General features: G+C 35.3%; 1 protein-coding gene across 1 annotated transcript in view; it reads left to right on the forward strand.

Annotated features, from left to right (window-relative positions):
- ADAM18 (ADAM metallopeptidase domain 18) overlaps window positions 1-21,849 on the forward strand; it is a 188,263-nt gene that overhangs the window by 165,676 nt on the left and 738 nt on the right. The gene's annotated exons all lie outside the window — the stretch shown is intronic.

The raw sequence follows: 21,849 nt of genomic DNA on the forward strand, positions 1-21,849 counted from the left end.
TGGGGGACTAGGGGATGAGGGCTGACTGGAGCTTGTTTTCAACAAAATCTCCAGTACAGGGGAAGAGATAATGGCCAGAAAGAACCTAAAGAAGCTGAAGAAGGCAAGCCAAGCTGAGAGATGAGATAGATAAATACACATCTTCCCCACCAAGGCAAGTCACAACTCTAAGGAAACGAATTCCATGTCTAGATTGATTTCAGGTGGAACATTCTCCAGCTCCCATTGAGTGCCTGAGACAGAAAAGCTTCAACTCCCTCTGCTGGCTGGCAACAAAGAGTGGTAACCTAGTGGAGGAGGCATTGACTTTACTTTGACTCTGGCAGACATAAAGCCCTGCCACACTCACTTACTGGACAACTGGGTCACAGCCCTGTCGGGTTACCAGTGACCGGGTCTGACAAAGGGGCAAGGTGGGGAAGGAGGCATCAACCTTCCCAGACAAACTTATTTGTTGGGTTGGTACTTCTGACCTCATGGAGCATGGGAGCCAGTCATACCTGAGCTCCCAGCAGACCCCTGCTATCTATTTACCAGAGACCTTTTGAACTCCCCGATCTGAGACCAGTACTGATTGGGACAATTGATTTGGATCTCTTGAACTGGGCCAATCACCCAAAGACTATCCAAAGTGATACCCTGGGTGTGTGGTTGTGGGAAGGTGTGATTTTCCTTTCCCAATTGTTGCCTGTGGGGGGCGGGGTGACTTATTTGCTGGTATTTCTCTATAGCTGAGACTTCAAGCCAGAGTAACTGATTTACTAGGGAAGAACAGAGAGCACCTGAAAATAAGACAGAGACAATTATCCCCACCACACCAAACAGGACCCCAGTTTCTCAGGCTGTAGTACTGTACAGGTCCTTGGCAAAGCTCTAGGGGAAAAGGTAGAGACACCAGTCCAAGCCTTTGGGCAAAGGGATAGCTAATCACTACTCCTGGATCCCCCAACCCAACTTCTCTTTATCTGCTTACCTAGCCAAATGGTAGAATGGGGCAGAATTAGCAGAAAAACTTCAGTAACATGAATAATCAGAGTAGATCAACCCTCCCCCAAGGAAGGACAAGGCAGATGCAACTGAAGAGCCCATCCATAAACAGATGGCTGAGATGTCAGAAATCTCAAGTTCAGAGTCTGGATAGCAAATAAGACAAAAAGAATGGATGAAAGGAGGGAATCAGAATTTCAAATTATTCATAATTTGTCTCAAGATTTCAAAGATTTCAAAGATAAAATGACCAAATATTTAGATACATTGAGGCAAGATTTTGCAGCCCTCAAAGATCTGAAAAGTACGGTAGAATCCCTTGCTTAAATAATGGAGCAGGCAGAAGGAAGAATTTCTGATGTAGAAGACAAAGCTTTTGAATGCGCCCAAGAGCTCAAAGAGGAAGACAAATGGCAACTAAAAATGGATCATTCTCTCAGAGAGCTCTGAGATAATTCAAAGAAAACTAATATTGACCTTATAGGAATCCCTGAAGGTGACGAAGTTGCTTCACAAAACACAGAGGCTCTTCTTCATGAAATTATGAAAGACAACTTTCGAGACACATCAAGAGATTCTGAAATTCAGATATCAGACAGTTTCAGAACCCCAGCATGACTCAACCTGAACAAGACTTCCCTCAGGCACATCATAATTAACTTCAATAAAGTTAATATGAAAGAAAAAATTCTGAAAGCAGCTAGACATAAGAAAACCATAACCTACAGGGGAAGACTATTAGAATGACTGCAGATCTCTCTGCTGAAACCTTTCAAGCTAAAAGAGGGTGTCATCCACCTTTAATCTCCTTAAACAAAATAACTTTCAACCCAGGATCCTGTATCCAGCTAAACTGAATTTCACTTATTGGAGAAATTACTTTAATGATATTCACATTTTAAAGAAATTTGCTATAACTTAACCAGCTCTTGAGGAAATTCTCAGTCCTATCCTCCATAATGACCAGAGCAATCCTCCACCACAAAAGTAAACTCATTCAGAAACTTTTGATCAAATTCCAACTTCCACAATGACAAAAGGATTAAAAATATCCACTGGACTTTTTCGAAAAACTTGATACACAAAATTTCACCAGGCCTATCAATAGTCTCAATCAATGTGAATGGCTTAAATTGTCCTCTAAAGAGGCACAGACTAGCTGACTGGATACAAAAACTCAGGCCAGATATCTGCTGCATATAAGAATCCCATCTTACCATAAAGCTAAATATAGACTCAGGGTGAAGGGATGGTCATCTATATTCCAGGCAAATGGAAAGCAGAAAAAAGCAGGTGTTGCAAATTTATTCGCAGATACAGTAGGCTTTAAACCAACAAAAGTAAGCAAGGATAAAGATGGACACTTTATATTTGTTAAGGGTAATAAACAATATGATGAGATTTCAATTATCAATATTTATGCATCTAACCAGAGTGCACTTCAATTTATAAGAGATACGCTGATAGGCATGAGCAACTTGATTTCTCCCAGCTCCATCATAGTTAGAGATTTTAATACTCCTTTAGCAGTGTTGGATACATTCTCCAATAAGAAGTTTAGCAAAGAAATTTTAGATTTAAACTTAACCATTCAGCATTTCGATTTCACGGACATCTACAGAACATTTCATCCTAACAAAACTGAATATACATTTTTCTCATTGGCCCACGGAACATACTCCAAAATCAAGCACATCTTTGGTCACAAGTCTAAGAAAGTCTCAACAAATTTAAAAGAATAGAAATTATTCAGTGTATCTTTACAGACTATCATGGAATAAAAGTTGAACTCAGTAACAATAGGAATCTTCAGACTCATACAAAAACATGGAAGCTAAATAACCTCATGCTGAATGATAGGTGGGTCAGAGATGAGATCAAGAAGGAAATTACCAAATTTTTGGAACAAAACAATAATGAAGACATGAATTACCAGAAACTCTGGGATACTGCAAAGGCAGTCCTAAGAGGGAAATTGATAGCACTGCAAGTCTTCCTCAAGAGAATAAAAAGAGAGGAATTTAACAACTTAATGTGATATCTCAAGCAACTGCAAGAGGAAGAACACTCTAATCCCAAACCAAGCAGAAGAAAAGAAATAACCAAAATTAGAGCATAATTAAGTTAAATGGAAAACAAAAGGATAATACAACAGATCAATAAATCAAAAAGTTGTTTTTTTGGCTCAGCGCCTGTGGCTCAACCAGCTAAGTCACCAGCCACATACACCTAAGCTGGAGAGTTCGAATCCAGCCCGGGCCTGCCAAACAACAATGACAGCTACAACCAAAAAGTAGCCAGGTGTTGTGGCAGGTGCCTATAATCCCAGTTACTTGGGTGGGGGGAGGCAGGAGAATCACTTCAGCCCAGGAGTTAAAGGTTTCTGTGAGCTGTGGTGTCACAGCACTCTAACCAGGGTGACACAGATTGAGGCTCTGTCTCAAAAAAAAAAAAAGTTGGTTTATTGAAAAGGTCAATAAAATAGACAAACGTTTGGCCAACGTAACCAAGAAAAAATGAGTAAAATCTCTAATTTCACAACAGACCTCTCAGAAATTCAAAAAATCCTTAATGAATATTGCAAGAAACTTTATTCTCAGAAATATGAAAATCTGAAGGAAATCGACCAATACTTGGAAGCACATCTTCCAAAACATAGCCAGAATGAAATGGTAATGTTGAACAGGCCTATATCAAATTCTGAAATAGCATCAACTATACAAAATCTCCCTAAAAAGAAAAGCCTGGGACCAGATGGATTCAAGTCAGGATTCTACCAAACCTTTAAAGAGGAACTTGTATCTATATTACTTAACCTCTTCCAAAATATAGAAAAAGAAGGAATACTACCCAACATATTCTATGAAGGAAACATCACCTTGATTCCCAAACCAGGAAAAGACCCAACAAGAAAAGAAAAGTATAGCCCAATATCACTAATGAATATTGATGCAAAAATATTCAACAAGATCCTAGCCAACTGAATCCAGCAACACATTAAACAAATTATACACCATGACCAAGTGAGTTTTATCCCAGGATCTCAAGTCTGGTTCAACATACATAATTCTATAAATTTAATTCATCATATAAAAAAATTAAAAAACAAAGACCATATGATTTTCTCAATTGATGCAGAAAAAGCTTTTGACAATATCCAGCATCCCTTCATGATCAGAACACTTAAGAAAATTGGTATAGAAGGGACATTTCTCAAATTGATAGAGGCCATCTACAGCAAACCACAGCCAATTTTGTATTGAATGGAGCTAAATTGAAACCATTTCCACTCAGATCAGAAATAAGGCAAGGTTGTCCATTGTCTCCGTTGCTCTTAAACATCGTAATGTTTTAGCCATCTCAATTAGGGAAGAAAAGACAATCAAGGGTACCCACATAGGATCAGAAGAGATCAAACTTTCATTCTTCACAGATGATATGATTGTATACCTGGAAAACACCAGGGATTCTACTACAAAACTCTTAGACGCAATCAAGGAATGACGCAGAGTCTCAGGCTACAAAATCAACACTCATAAATGGGTAGCCTTCATATATACCAACAGTAGTCAAGCTGAAAAAATAGTCAGGGACTCTATTCTGCTCACAGTAGTACCAAAGAAGATGAAATATCTGGGAGGTTACCTAACAAAGGAGGTGAAAGATCTCTATAAAGGAAACTATGAAACTCTAAGAAGAGAAATAGCTGAAAATGTTAACAAATGGAAAAACATACCATGCTCATGGCTGGGAAGAATCAACATTGTTAAAATGTCCATACTACCCAAAGCAATATATAATTTTAATGCAATCCCCATTAAAGGCCTACTGTCATACTTTAAAGTTCTCAAAAATGTAATACTTGAGTAATACAGAAAAAACTTTAAATATCCAAGACATTACTCAGAAATAAAAACAAAGCAGACCTCAGACTTTACTATAAATTGATAGTGATCAAAACAGCATGGTACTGGCACAAAAACAGAAAGGTAGATGTATGGAACAGAATAGAGAACCAAGAGATAAACCCAGCTACTTCCCATTATATGATCTTTGACATGCCAATTAAAAACACTGGGTGGGGAAAAGATTCCCTAATTAACAAATGGGGCTGGGAAAACTGGCTGGCAACCTGGCTGGCAACCTGCAGAAGACTAAACCTGGATCCACACCTTTCACTGCTAACTAAGATAGACTCTCACTGGATTAAAGATTTAAACTTAAGACACAAAAGTATAAAAATACGAGAAGAAAGTGGAGGGAAAACACTTGAAGAAATTGGCCTGGGTGAAAATTGTAAGAGGAACCCCCCCCCCCGGACAATTGAAGCAACATCAAAAATACACTACTGAGACCTCATCAAACTAAAAAGCTTCTGCAAAGCCAAGAACACAGTGAGTAAAAAAAGAAGATAGCCTTCAGAATGGGAGAAGATATTTGCTGGTTATGTCTCTGACAAAGGTTTAATAATCAGAATCCACAGAGAACTCAAATGTATAAGAAGAAAAGAACAAGTGATCTCATCTCAGGGTGGGCAAGGGACCTGAAGAGAAACTTCTCTAAAGAAGACAGGTGCATGGCCTACAGATATATGAAAAAATGCTCACCATCCTTAATCATCAGAGAAATGAAAATCAAAACTACTTTGAGATATTATCTAACACCAGTAAGATTAGCCCATATCACAAAATCACAGTCTCAGATACTGGCATGGTTGTGGAGAAAAGGGAATACTTCTACACTGCTGGGGGTTTTGCAAACTAATACATTCCATTTGGAAAGATATATGGAGAACACTTAGAGAACTAAAAATAAACCTGCCATCTAATCCTGTAATTCCTCTACTAGGTATGTATCCATAAGACTGAAAATTACACTACAACAAAGATATTTGTACCAGAATGTTTATTGCAACCCAATTCATAATTGCTAGGTCATGAAAGAAGCCCAAGTGCCCATCGACCCACGAATTGATTAATAAATTGTGGTATATGTAGCTCATAGAATACTATGCAGCCATTAAGAAAGATGAAGACTTTACCTCCTTCATGTTTACATGGATGGATCTGGAAAATATTCTTCTTAGCAAAGTATCTCAAGAATGGAAGAAAAAGTATCCAATGTACACAGCCCTACTATGAAACTAATTTATAGCTTTCATAGGAAAGCTATAACCCAATTATAGCCCAAGAATACAGAGAAAGGGGAGAGGGAGGGGAGGGGAGGTGTTAGGATGGGTGGAGCTAGAGTGATTGGTGGCATCATGCCTATGGTTCATCTTATAATGGTATATGTGAAGCTTTCTAAATGTGGAATATAAATGTTCCACAAATGTTCCATATTGTGTAAGACATTTACACAATAACTAAGAAAATGACATGAATAACTAAGAATATTTCAAATTGTATATAAAAACAACACACTGTACCCCATGATAGTATTAATATACACAGCTATGATTTAATAACAAAAAAAAGATTTCAAAGGCTGTAAGGCTTAACAGAAATATTAAACTACTTCGTAAGAGGGAGTGCTAGCCTAATTCAACCCCCACGTGAAAAGGCCGAATAAAGAGACCAGTGCTGGTAAGTAAACAGGATAGAACTAGCTACATTGTATAAGACTTAGACAGAAAACGCAGAGCACAGCGCAGAGCCCCTCCCATCAGAACAGCATAACCACTCCCCCTCTATTAACCCTGTATAAGATTGTACCGATCCCAAATAAACAGCTTCGGCTCAGCCTTCTCCCTATACTGTATGAGTGGTTGTGTGATTGTGTCCACCCTTTCCTTCTCCCTCTCATACGCCAATCATGAACTCCCCGACACCGCCCGCCGGTCGGGCAGTGTCAAAAGGCAGTTTTGAGCAGACAGAAATAGAATCATGAAATTATATATAGGGCAGTTAGAATTGTTGAATTTGAGAGACAAAAAGAAAGAAGAATGGAAGAAACTAAACAGGGCTCACTGTATATGAAGGCCACTATCAAGTTGACCAACATACTTACTTTGTAAGCATAACAAAGAGACTACAGAGAAAAGGGAACAAAGGGAATATTTTAAGAAGTAATAGCAAAAACATTTCAAAATTTGATGAAAGTAATAAATATATAAATCTAAGAAGATTTATGAACTCCAACTAAGATAAATTCAAATCACTAAGAAAATTAAAAATTAAGTATGACTGTTATATATTAAGATAAAATGGAATCATATAAATGGTCAATTAAAACCGGGGGTGGTGGTGGTGAGGTAAAATGGCTAAGTGGAGCTAGCTTTCAACAGAAGCTCCCACTCAGAGGGAAAGATAATGGCCAGAATAACCCAATAAAGCTGAGGGTTAGGAGCCAAGAGAGAAGATTGTTAAGTGCACATCATCCCTGATGAAGCAAACTATGACTCCAAGGAAGCAAATCTCAGGTACAAAACCCATCCCAAATAGGACAAGAGTCTATCCCATCCCCCAAGAGAGTGGCTTGGTGTGTGCTCGCACCACATGGGAGAGAGCTGCTGAAGGCTGGGACTCCTCCAGAGAGATCCCATTGTGAGCCAGGGCAATCTCTTCTTCAGCATAAAATTTGAACAAATATTTTTCCTGCCTTTCTGAAATCCCAGTCCACCCTTCTCCCCTCTCCTGGTGGTCTGGAAGCCTACCTCCTGGAGAACCCAGAGTATCTGGTGATTCCTTGCTAGGGCTAGGTATTGCATGGGCCACCATGCAGCTGCACTGAAACTGTGACTTGAGTAGAAGTGAAGAGATGCCAGGGGTGGTGGACTGGCCTGGTGCCTTGAGAGTGCATAATGTGAGGACCTGCGTGGTGGAACTTCCAACCACAGTGGCACCCACAGCCACAGTGTCTGCAGCGGCACCTCCAACTCAGCACACTCCTGCCAGGGTCAAATTTGAGAGAGACACCTCCCCAGTTCTGTGGGCCACCAGAGGAAGCCAGACCTTGCCCTACAGGGGTACCAGAGAAGGAGCACTGCAGGGTCAGAGGCACAGTCTCAGAGGGAGAGAATCACACACTGCAACATTAATCCCTGGCTTGGAACAGACTCAGTTGGAACACTCCCCAGTTTCCAATGAACACCAGAGGGAGTCAGGCTTCAGCTACCCCTGCCTGCTGGTGACAGAGTACAGTGGCCTGGCTGAACAGTCATTGACTCCCCTTTGACTCTAGCAGGCCAAATCCCTGGCTCATTTGTTCATTGGTGGGAGCTGGGCCACAGCCCCACAGGGTTACCAGTGACTGAATGTGGCAGAGGTACAAGGTGAGGAAGAAGGCACCAACCCCCTGGACTAACTTTTGCTGGGCAGACCTTTCTGACTCCATGGAGCACCGGAGCAAGTCACACTTGAGCTATTAGTGGAGACCTTTTTCAGCAGCAATTGAACAGCAATTGTGCTTCCTGGAATAATTGGTTTGTAACATTTGACCTGGTCTGGCCTCCTGGGGACTCTCCAAGGTTGATCCCTGGTTGTGTTATAGTGTGTGTGTGGGGATTGATTATCCTTTTTCAGTTGTTGCCCAAGGAGGGCAGTTTATCTTAGTTGCTTGTATCTCTCCCTAGCTGAGATTTCATCCCCAAACCACTGATTCACTAGGATTGAATCCTCAGGACTGAAAGGGACCTTTGAAAAGCTGCAGAGGAAAAGTCACAGTCACTAGTCCCAGCTCTTTGGTAAAGAGCTTGTTAACTACAACTCCTAGAGTCTTCAGTTCCATTTCACCTTAACACCTTCTCTAGCCAAACTATGAAAAACAGTCAGGGGGTGTAACCAATGAAAAAAGTCTGGCAACATGAATAATCATTCAACTCCCCCAAGAAATGACAAAGGAGACACAACAGAAGATGCCATTTGTAAACAAATAACTGAAATGTCAGAAATAGAGTTCAGAATATGGATAACAAATAAGATTAATAGAATGAAAATAAAGTTGGAATTAGAAATTCAAGGAATAGTTCAAAAGTTGTCTCAAGAATTCAATGAATTCAAAGCCAAAATAACCAAGGATTTAAACACTATGAAGAAATAAATTGCAGACCTTAAAGAATTGAGAAATACAGTAGAATCCCTCAGTAAAAGAAGGGAGCAGGCATAAAAAAGGATCTCTGATGTTGAAGACAGAGCTTTTGAATGTTCCCAAACACTCAAAGAGGTAGAGAAGGGAAGAGCAAAAATGGATCACTCCTTGAGAGAGTTGTGGGATCACTACAAAAGAACAAATATTGGCATTCTAGGAATTCCTGAAGTAGAGGAGGATGATACTAAAGGCACTGAAGCTCTACTCCAAGATGTAATGGAGAAGAATTTCCCAAGCATGGCAAGAGATACAGAAATTCATACAGCAAACAGTTTCAGAACCCCAGCACAACTCAATAGAAATAAAGTTTCTCTTATACACATTGTAATTAACTTAGCCAAAGTTAATATGGAAGAGAAATTTCTGCAAGCATCCAGAGGTCAGAAAATCATAACTTACAAGGGGAAGAATCTTAGAATGACTGCAGATATCTCAGCTGAAAATTTTCAAGCCAGAAAAGGATGGTCATCAACCTTCAATCTCTTAAAACAAAACAACTTTCAGCCCAGGATCCTGTATCCAGCTAAACTGAATTTCATTTGTGATGGAGAAATCAAATACTTCAGTGAGTTACACATGTTGAAGTTTCCATAACCAAACCAGCACTCAGGGATATTCTAAGACCCATCTTTCATAATGATCAGCTTAAAGGTCTTCCACCAAAGTAAACTCACCCAAAATTTTTCGAACAAACCTAACATCAATAATGGTGAAAGGATTAAAAATATCCACTGGACAGTTGAAAACATGACAATCAAAACACTGTCATGCTTATCAACACACTCAATTAATGTGAATGGCTGAAATTGTCCTCTAAAGAGGCACAGGTTTGCTGACTGCATACAAAAACTCAGGCCAGATATTTCTTGCATACAAGAACCTTGTCTAACCTTAAAGTATAAAAATAGACTGAGGGTGAAGGGATGGACATCTATAATCCAGACAAATGGATTTCAGATAAAAGCAATGGTTGCAATTTTATTTGCAGATACAATAAGCTTTAAACCAAAAAAGGTAAGGAAAGATAAGGATGGTCACTTCATATTTGTCAAGTGAAACACTCAACATGTAGAGATTTCAATTTTTAACATTTATACGCCCACCCAGAATGCTCCCCAAATTATAAATGAAACTCTGATGGGAACAATTTGATATCCTCCTGCACTATAATAGTTGGAGATTTTAACACCCCTTTGGCGGTGTTGGATAGATTCTCTAAGAATAAACTAAACAAAGAAACATTGGCCCTACGATATTTAGGTTTGTAGGTTAAACTTGGGCTTACAACAAATGGCTTAACAGACATCTACAAAATGTTCATCCTAATAAAACTGAATACACATTCTAATCATCAGCCCATAGGGTATCCTCCAAAATGGATCACATATTAGATCACAAGTCTAACCTCAGCAAATTTAAAAGAATAGAAATTATTCCTTGTATCTTCTCAGACCATCACAGAATAAAAGTTGACCTCAACAAAAACACGAATATTCATACTCAAACAAAGTCATGGAAATTAAATAACCTTATGCTAAATGACAGCTGGGTCAAAGATGAGATCAAGAAGGAAATGACCAAATTTTTGGAACAAATTAACAATGAAGACATGAATTATCAGAACCTATGAGATAGTGCAAAGGCGGAGCTCAGCGGGAAATTTACAGTGTTTCTAGCCTTCCTGGAAAAGAAAGAACATTCCAACCCCACACTCAGAAGAAGAAAAGAGATAATTAAAATTAGAGCACAATTAAATGAAATTGAAAACAAGAGAATCATTCAGAAGAGCAATGAATCAAAAGTTGGTTTTTGGAAAAAATTAATGAAATTGATAAACCTTTGGCTAACCTAACCAGAAACAGACAAGTAAAATCTCTAAATCAGAAACAGACAAGTAAATCAGAAAGGATGAAGGTGAAATAACAACAGACACTTCAGAAATTCAAAAAATCTTTAAGGTTACTACAAAAAAACTCTATTCTCAGAAATACTAAAATCAGAAGGAATTAGACCAATATATAGAAGCACACCGCCTTCCTAGTCTCAGCCAGAAATAATTGGAAATGTTGAATAGACTTATATAAAGTACTGAAATAGCATCAATAATATGAAATATACCAAAAAAGAAAATTCCAGGATGGCTTCACATTCAAATTCTACCACACCTTTAAAGAGGAAATAGTACCCGTATTATGTAACCTTTTCTAGAACACAGAAAAAGAAGGAATACTTCCAAACACATTCTATGAAGCAAATATTACCCTGATATCCAAACCAGGAAAAAACTCAACAGTGAAAAAAAATTATAGACCAATATCCTTAATGAATATAGATGCAAAAGTATTGAATTAGATCCTAGAAAACAGAATTCAGCAACACATCAAACAAATTATACACCATGAACAAGTTAAACTAGGGTATAAACCCTGGTTTATCCCAGGGTTTCAAAGTTGGTTCAACATACATAAAGCTATAAATATAATGCATCACATAAGTAAAATAAAAAACAAAGACCATATGATTCTCTCAATTGATGCAGAAAAAGTATTTGATAATATCTAGTATCCCTTCTTGATCAGAACACTTAAGAAAATAGGCTGAGATGGGTCATTTCTTTTCTTTTCTTTTTTTCTTTTCTCTCTTTTTTTTTTTTTTTTTTTTTTTGAGACAGAGCCTCAAGCTGTCCCCCTGGGTAGAATGCCATGGCATCACAGCTCACAGCAACCTCCAACTCCTGGGCTCAAGCGAGTCTCCTGCCTCAGCCTCTCAAGTAGCTGGGACTACAGGTACCCACCACAACACCTGGCTATTTTTTGGTTGCACCCATATTTGTTGTTTGGTGGGCCTGGGCTGGATTTGAACCCACCACCTTGGATGTATGTGGCTGATTCCTTAGCCACTTGATCCACAGGTGCCAAGCCAGATGGGTCATTTCTCAAACTGATAGAGGCCATCTGCAGCAAGCCCACAGCCAATACCATATTGAATGGAGTAAAATTGAAAACATTTCCACTCAGATCTGAAACTAGACAAGGATACCCATTGTCTCTACTGCTATTCAACATAGTAATGGACATCTTAGTATCGCAATCAGGCAAGAGAAGGCAATCAAGGGTATCCAAATGTGGTCAGAGGAGATCAAACCTTTGCAGATGTTATCATTTTTTACCTGGAAAACCCTAGGCACTCAACTATAAAACTCTCAAACGTGATCAATGCATACAGTAGCATCTTAGATTACAAAATCAATACTTACAAATCCGTACCATTTATATATGCCAACAATAGTCAAGGACTCTATTCTTTTTACAGTAGTGCCAAAGAAGATGAAATATCTGGGAATTTACCTAACAAAGGATGTGAAAGATCCTTGTAAAGAGAACTATGAAACTCTGAGAAAAGAAATAGCTAAAGATGTTACCAAATGGAAAAGTATATCATGCTCATAACTGGGAAGAATCAACATTGTTAAAATGTCCATACTACCCAAAGCAATCTACAAATTTAATACAATCCTTATTAAAGCACCACTGTCATACTTTAAATAACTGGAAAAACTGGGACTCAGTTTTATATAGAATCAAAAAAATCCTTCAATATCCAAGACATTATTCAGAAATAAAAACAAATTAGAAGGAATCATGCTACCAGACTTCAGGCTATACTATAAATCTATAGTGATAAAAATAGCATGGTACTGGCAAAAAAACAGAGGTATATTTATGGAACAGAATAGAATCAAGAGATGAACCCAGCTACTTGTTGTTATTTGGTGTTTAATATTTGATCTTTGAAGCCTATCAAAAACATTCATTGGTGGAAAGACTTCCTGTTTAACAAATGATGCTGGGTGAATTGTCTGTCAACCTGTAGACAGACAATTCTGAAATGGGACCCACACCTTAACCATTAACAAAAATTGATTTTCATTGGATAAAAGATTTAAATTTAATACCTAAAACTATAAAGATACGTGGAGAGAGTGCAGGGGAAACACTTGAAGAAATTTGCCTGGGAGAATGTTTTATGGGGAGGATCCCCTGGGCAATTGAAGCAACACCAACAATGTATTACTGGGATCTGATCAAACTAAAAAGCTTTTGCACAACCAAGAACACAGTAAGTAAAGCAACCAGACAGCCCTTGGAATGGGAGAAGATATTTCCAGGTTATGCTTCTTACAAAAGTTTGATAACTAGAATCCACAGAGGAATTCTAGTGGATTAATAAGAAAAGAACAAGTAATCCCATTTCATTGTGGTCAAGAAACTTGAACAGAAGCTTGTCTGAAGAAGACAGGTGCATGGCCTACAGACACATGAAAAAATGCTCATCATCTTTAATCATCATAGAAATGAAAATCAAAACCACTTTGAGATATCATCTAACTCCAATAAGAGTAGCCCACATAACAAAATCCCAGAACTACAGATGTTGGCATGGATGTGGAGAAAAGGGCACACTTCTGCACTGCTGGTGGGAATGCAAGCTAATACATTCCTTTTGGAAAGAAGTTTGTGGAGCACTTAGGGAACTAAAAGTAGATCTGCCACTCAATCCTGTAATTCTTCTACTAGGTATATATCCAGATGACAAAAAATTACTTACCACAAAGATATTTGCACCAAAATGTTTATTGCAGCCCAATTCATAATTTCCAAGTCATGAAAGAAGCCCAAGGGCCCATCAACCCATGAATGGATTAAGAAATTGTGGTATATGTATACCATGGAATATTATGCAGCCTTTAAAAAGATGAAGACTTTACTTTTTTTTATGTTTACATTAATGGAGCTGGAACATATTCTTCTTAGTAAAGTCTCTCAAGAATGGAAGAAAAAGTATCCAATGTACTCAGTACTATTATGAAACCAATATATAAACACCCACACTTTTATATGAAAGATAAAGAACAACTATGGCCCAGGATAAAGAAGGGATGAGGAGGGTCTAGGGAGAGGAGAGAGGAGGCCTGGTTGAGGAAGGGTAATCTGGGGGAATTATGGTGCATATTGCAAGGGCACAAGTCTAATCTATCAAGAGTAGAGTATAAATGTGTTAACACTATAATAAGTAAATTAGGTGAAGGCTATGTTAAGCAGTTTGATGTAAGCATTCCATGTTATCTATCAAATCAGCACATTGTATCCCATAAGTGCATTAATGTACACAGTTATGATTTAATTTAAAAAATTTGTTAAGAGACAAAATAGGCTCGGCACAAGCCACATACACCATAGCTGGTGGGTTTGAATCCAGCCTGGGCCTACCAAACAACACGGCAACTACAACCAAAAATTAGCCATTCATTGTGGTAGACACCTGTAGTCCTAGCAACTTGGGAGGCTGAGGCAAGACAATCACTTAAGCCCAAGAAGTTGGCGGTTGCTGTGAGCTGTGATGCCATAACACTTTACCCAGGGCAATAGGTTGAGACTCTGTCTGGAAAAAATATAAAAGAACAAGAGAGAGAAAATAAATATTATGAATCTGTTATATCAGCAAAAATAAATAAAATAAAATAAATTAAAACCAACCAAGGCCAAAAAACAGTGAAAGATAAAAGAATAATAAAAATGGTCAGCAAATAGAAAACAGGAATGAGTACTATATATATTCAAATATATTGATAATCACATTCAAAGTTAATATTCTAAATGAAAATATAGAAACTATCAGAGTATATTAAAAGACATTTAATGAACAAGACTAAACTCTTTCTTGTCTACAAGAAGCACAAATTAATCATAAAGATACAGATAGGTTAAAAAGAAAAAGATATAGAAAGTTATATATCATGATAATACTTATCAATGGAAAGCATTGTAGCAACATTAATTTCAGATGATGTAGACATGAGAGAGAAAATTGTCAGGATAAGTAGGATATTATTCATAATAACAAATAGGACAATTTTTAAAGAAAACAAAAGAATACTTTATGTTTGTATAGCACCAGAGGCAAAAATCTGATGAAATGTCAAGAGAAATAGATAAATACAACTATTATACTTACTTATTATAACTCCCTTGTATAAGTAGAAAGTGAGCTAGTACAGTAAATCTTCACTTAATGTCATCAGTAAGTTCTTGAGAACTGTGAAATAAAGTGAAACAACACATAATTAAATGAATTTTTCTTGTCAACAATGTTAATTCTGGTGAGGACTTACTGTATATGGTAATTAATTACTGTATATTTATGTATAATTAATCTGACATGATCAATAACCTTGATCTAATTGACATTTAGGGAAAATTTTATTTAACAACAGTGACATAAACATTATTCTCAAGATCACATGAAAAATTATCAAAGTTAGGTCTTACCGTATACCTTAGGAAGTCTAAAACAAGCCATACTATGTATGATCTATGACTAAAATGAAATTAAGTTAGAAAAAAATAATAGAAAAATACCCAAATACTTGGATATTAAACAACATGCTCAAAAATAACACATGGGTTAAAGTAATCTTGAGAGAAATTTAAAATCACTTTGAACTAAATGATAAAGAAATGCAGCCCATAAAAATTTGTGAAATACATCAGAGAAAGAACTTACAGGAAAATTTATAGCACTGAATGCATATATAACATCTATAGTCAGTAATTTAAACTTTCATTTTTAGGAAAATAAAGAAAAAAGATCAAATTAAATCAATGTAAATAGAAAACTTAAAAAAGATAAAAAATGGAAAACCTATGAATAAAAATTAATGAAAGAAAAGGTTGGCTCTTTAAAAATATCAGTTACATTGATAACCCTTTGGTTATGCTAAAATTAATGACAGGACATAATTTTTAACAACAAGTGAAAGATGATCAACTCTCTGTTCAAATGGATGTTTAAAGGATAATACAAAAAAATTAGGAATAACTCTATTCACAAATTGTATAATCTATCATTATATAAAAATAATTTATGAAAAACATACCAAACCAAATTCACACAATGAAATATATAACCTTAATAGGCTTGTATCTAAAGAAATTAAACCAATAATTAATAACCTTTTGTAAGAGAAGGCATCAGGCCTAGATATATTCACCAGTGAATATACTCAAACATTTAAGTAAGGAATTATACCAATTCTCTGAATTGTCTTTTTAATACTTTCTAACTCATTCTATGATCCCAGCCTTATACTAATAACCAAAGCAGTAAAAGAAATTACAAAAAAGGAAAACTACAGACTAATACCTTTCATGTATTTCTCATAATTATTCAGATGTAATTTCTCTTTCATTATGATTTTATTAACATTTTCTCTTTTTTTCTTAGTCTAAGTGAAGATTTTGTGCATTTTGTTTGCCTTTTGAAAAGGCAAATGTTCATTAATATTTTCTTCTATTTTTCTACTTTGGGTTTATTCTGGTTCAATCTTTGTTATTTCCTTTCTTCTACTAAGTCTGGGCCTAGTTTATTATTTTTTTTCTAGTTCCTTGAGGTATTTGAAATTTCTTTTTTAAAAATATATGTCTTTCACTATGAACTCCTCCTTTAGTATTATTTTTGTCACAAGCAATAACTTTTAGTACATTGTATTTTCACTTTTGTTTGTCTTAAAGTATTTTCTAATTTTCACTTTGGTTTCTTCTTTGACATAGTGAGTGTTCAATAGTATATTGTTTAATTTCCAAATACTGTGCATATTTTATCTTTTCTTCTGCTATTGCTTTCATCTCATTGTTATCCTAAAAGATGCATTTCTATCTTCTAAAATTTGTTAAGTTTTCTTTGTGACCTAACTTTTGATCTATCCTGGAAAAATATCTGTGTGACTTTGGGAGCAATGTATAGTCTGCTACGATATTGGGTAGAATAGTGTTTATTTGTATGTTAGATCCCGTTAGTCTTTAGTTATTCAAATTCTCTCTGTTTTCTTGTAGATATTTTGTTGGGATGTTTTGTACATTATTGAATATAATATATTTTTAATATATGACATTGAAATCTTCAACCATTATTGTAGTGTATCTATTTCTTCCTTCAATTAAGTCAATGTTACTTTATATATTTATGTTCTCAGATGTAGGATGAATATGTATATTTATAATTGTTACATCTTTCTGACAGATTGACCAATTTATAATTACTTTTTAAATTATTATCCAAGCAACAGCACAGGGAAGAAGACCTATTTATAATTACATAGACTTTCTTTGACTATTGAGAAAGTTTTTGGCTTAAAGTGTATGTAAAGTCTACTAGCTTATATACCACTAGCTTATACCACTCCTTCTCCTTTGGTTTAAATGGAATATTATTTTTTATCTTTTCATATTCAGCCTGGGTTCTTGAATCAAAAATTGTCTTTCTTATAAACAGCATATAACTATGTCTTGTGTTTCTATTCATTCAGCCACCTTATGTCTTCTGGTTAGGACTTGAGTCCACTTCTATTTAAATAAGTAGTGACAGAAAAGGAATTACTATTGTCACTTTGGTTGTTACTTTCTATTAGTCTTTTAATTATTTGGTCTGTCTTTTCCTTTGTTGCTGTCTTCCTTAGTATTTTGTTGATATTTTTATTTGCATGTTTTGATTTCTTTCTCTTTGTGTATGTGTGTATAAATTGTATAGTTTTTCTCTGTGTGGCTACCTTATAATCTGTTTAAAAATAGGCTAAGAACTTAAAGATACATTTCTGTAAAAGGACATACAAATGGCTGACAAGTATGTGAAAATATGCTCACAGTTGCTTATCATCAGAGAAATAAAAATAAAAATCACAGTAGATACCACCTCAAACCTGTCATGATGGCAATTATCAAAATAAATGACAACAAATATTGGAAAGAATATAAAATAACTGAAATCTGTGCATACTATTTGAGCATATATAAAATGATGTAGCTGCTATGGAAAACAATATGGAGTTTCCTTTAAAAAATTAAAAATAGAATGATCCTATGGCCCGGCAATTGCAAATATCCATTTCTGAGATATTTAAATGAATTGAAATCAGCTTTTTGAAAATTGGCATTCTTATTTTGATGATAATACTATTCACAATAGCCAAATATGGAAACCATGTGAATATTCATCAACAAATTAATGGATGAACAATGTATAGTATATACATGTAATAGAAGAGTGTTCAGACTTTAAATATAACATTTTACAATGTGCAGTGATATGAATGAATCTTGAGGACATTATATTAAGTTAAAGAAACCTGTCACAGAGAGATAAATGTTACATGGTTCCACTTATGTAAGATAGTCAAATCCATGTAATCAAAGAATAGAATGGTAATTGCCATGGGGTAGGTAGGAAGGAGGGATGGGCATAAAGTGTCAGTCAAGCCAGATGAACAAGTTCTATAAATCTGATATGCAATATTATAGCTACAGTTAACAATGACATTTGTTACATTTAAAAAATTATGAAGAATGTAGATATCTTCTTAAATATTTTTACCATAATACAAGAAAAGGAAATTATTTCATTTAAAATAGTACCAAAAAACAAAATGCTTACAAATAAATTTCCACACAAAATACATGGTTTGTCCACTGGAAACTTTAAGTCATTGCTGAGATAAATTAAAGAAAATTTTAACAAATTAAGAGATATTTCATGTTTATAGATTGAAAATTTCACCACTGTTAGAACACCCATAGTTCCCAAATTTATCTATACATGCAAGAAAATTCCTATCAAAATCATTCAGTAGGTTCTGTTTTAGAAGCTGACATAATGATTATAAACATTATTAAAAAATCTCAAAGGATCTAGAATAGTAAAGACAACTTTAAAGGAAAAGAATAATGTTGGAAATTACTTTGAAGCTTACTATAAAGGTATAATTAAACAAGTCAATGTGACCCTGACATTAACACAGACATATAAAGTAGAACCTATAAATTGACCAATCAAGGGATAGGTCAACATAAGGAAGTAGGCCTACTGTACTGATAGATACATGTACTACATGTCCACTCTATGAAAATTAGCTTAACTTAAAGAGATGGTCAATGTAGGGAGGTGGTCAAACAGAACAGTGTGAAGAACAAGATACACAGATGTATGGATGCACAGATATTTGAAAAATTCATTTTTAATATAGGTATAAAGTTAATTAATAGATAAAGTTTAGGTTTTTAAATAAAGGGTATTAGTACAATTGTATATCCATATGTAAAAAGATGAAATTATTGCCATATCTCACACCATGTGCAAAAATTAAAGTCAATTACAGACATAAACTATAAAAATTGTAGAAAAAAATGAAAGAAGAAATCTTTACTGACTTTGGATTAAGCAAATATTTCTTACATAGGACATCAAAGGCATAATCAAAACCAAAAAAACTAATACATTAAGTGACATCAACATTTAAAACTCTTGCTATTTAAAGGTAATTATGGGGAAGTAGAAGATCAAGGCACAATCTCTTAAGGACTACTTGTAAAACATACAACTGACATGTTTGTGCTCAGAATATTTGTATTCAGAATATATAGTAATCCTATATATATAGTATAGTAATATATAGTAAATCCTATAATAATAAACAACAAATTACTCCATAAAACTTGTCAAAATATTAGAAATGACACTTTAGACAAAGATGTCCAATACCATTGGTCATCAGGGAATTGCAAATTAAAATCACAATTAGATGTCAGTCCTTACTTTAAAATTGTTTAAATTTGAAAGTACTGATCAAATTAATGTTGGTAAATGTATGGGAGCAACATCCATACATTTCTTTAGGAAATATAAAATTGTGCAATCTCAAAAACTCCTTTTTTTAATTAAATCATAACTGTGTACATTAATGCAATCATGGGGTACAGTATGCTGGTTTCATATACAATTTGAAATATTTTCACCAAACCAGAGATAAACACCCAGTCACCATATAATCCAGCCATTCCACTGTTTTCCCAAGAGAATAGAACTCTTACACCCGTACCAATAGAACTCTTACACTCATACATTTGCATATAAGTGTTTATAGCATCAATTTTTATTATAGATAAAATCTGGATACAGCTTAAATATAAATGAACAAGTTATAGATTTAAAAAGTGTTATCCCACCATGCAGTGGAATACTTGAACAAAGAGCAAATTACTATTACATACAGAACTTTGATAAATCTCAACATTTATGTGAAGGCTACAAAGAGTACATACTATCTGGCTCTATTTACATAAAACTGTAGGAAATGCAAACTTAATTTATGATGAAAGAATTCAAATCAGAATAGTGGTTACTTGAGTAGGGGAGTGACAGCAATACAGGGATTTCATTCAGGGATCAACGAGCAAGGGGAAACTTGTGTGTATGTTAGAATATATTCATTATTTTAATTGTTGTAATAGTTGCATGAGTGTATACATATAATAAACCCTATCAAATTGTAAGCTTTAATGTGTGCTTTTATTTCACATCAATTATATCTCGAAGCTATTAAATAACAGTAAAATAGCCACAGTAAAAGAAACACCAAACATACTCCTGAAGCCCCTAATTCCAGGCCTTGGCTACTGGATGGCATATCTAGACTTATTCCAGACCAGAAGGAAACATATTGCCCTAACAGGAAGGACTCAGTCCTGCCATGATTCACCACCTTTCTTACTAAAGAGCTTCTATGTTTTAACTAAGTACTAGACGTGGCCAGGTAGCAGTCGTCACAGACTTTGGGTGAAGTTGGGTTGGCCTTAAGTGTGACCTGGTGCAATCCTAGCTGCAGTGGACAGGAGATAGAACAGGCCAGCAAAAGAGCAAAGAGAGTTACATACTTTGCCTGATAATCTAGGAAATTCTCCCAGCTCTTACACAAATCCACGGAGCTGGGACCACCAATAGTCTGCAAGAATCATATATTACTAGGCTTGGAAGAGACCAGAGACTTAGATTTTAATACTCAATTCCCTTTAAATATCTGGAAAGATTTCTCAAGAAGGATGGGTTGAAACAAGCCTAGAGTGTGAAAATTAAAATAAATACCTAACTTTTCAATGCCCAGACATCAACTAAATACTGCAACCACAAGAATAGCCAGAAAAATATAACTTCACCAAATAATTTCAAAATAGCTATTTTGAAGGTGTTATGTGAATTAAAGAGAACACAGGAAAGAATTTAGAAAACTATCAGATAAATTTAACAAAGAGCTTGAAATAATAACAAAATATCAAGTGGAAAATTCTAAATATGGAAAAATAAATTGACAAACTGAAAACTGCATTGGAATCTCTCAACATCAGATTTGATTAAACAGAAGAAAGAATTTGTGAGCTTGAAGGTTGAATATTTTTTCACAGAAGAAAATAAGGAAAAAAAGTATTAAAGAATGCCTATAAAATCCAATTTGGTCAAATTTTACTAAATAAACAATAATTAGAAAATTCAGGATCTTTGTAACCTTTTCATGAATTGTTTTTGGAATTCTGACAGGATATATTTTGAGAGCTGGATAATGGGTATATTTAATTTAGTTAATTCATTGCTAATTTTGATAGTATATTTTTTATTGTACACTTTTCAAATTGTGTAATAACTCTAGTTTTAAAAGTACAATAAAATAACTGACAGGCATAATATATTTATAGAATGGGAGATATACACACATATACAGTTACATACATTATAGATAAATAGATATAAATACAGATACGTATGTAAGTATAAATATGTATTTTCTTTGTATGTCGATAGAAATACTATATGGAGAGATGTGAGTCATATAAAAATGGTTTCCTCGGCTCGGCGCCTATAGCTCAACCGGCTAAGGCGCCAGCCACGTACACC

Source organism: Otolemur garnettii, unplaced genomic scaffold (genome assembly GCF_000181295.1).
Source record: "Otolemur garnettii isolate 467f Iridium unplaced genomic scaffold, OtoGar3 scaffold00284, whole genome shotgun sequence".
Classification (NCBI taxonomy): domain Eukaryota; kingdom Metazoa; phylum Chordata; class Mammalia; order Primates; family Galagidae; genus Otolemur; species Otolemur garnettii.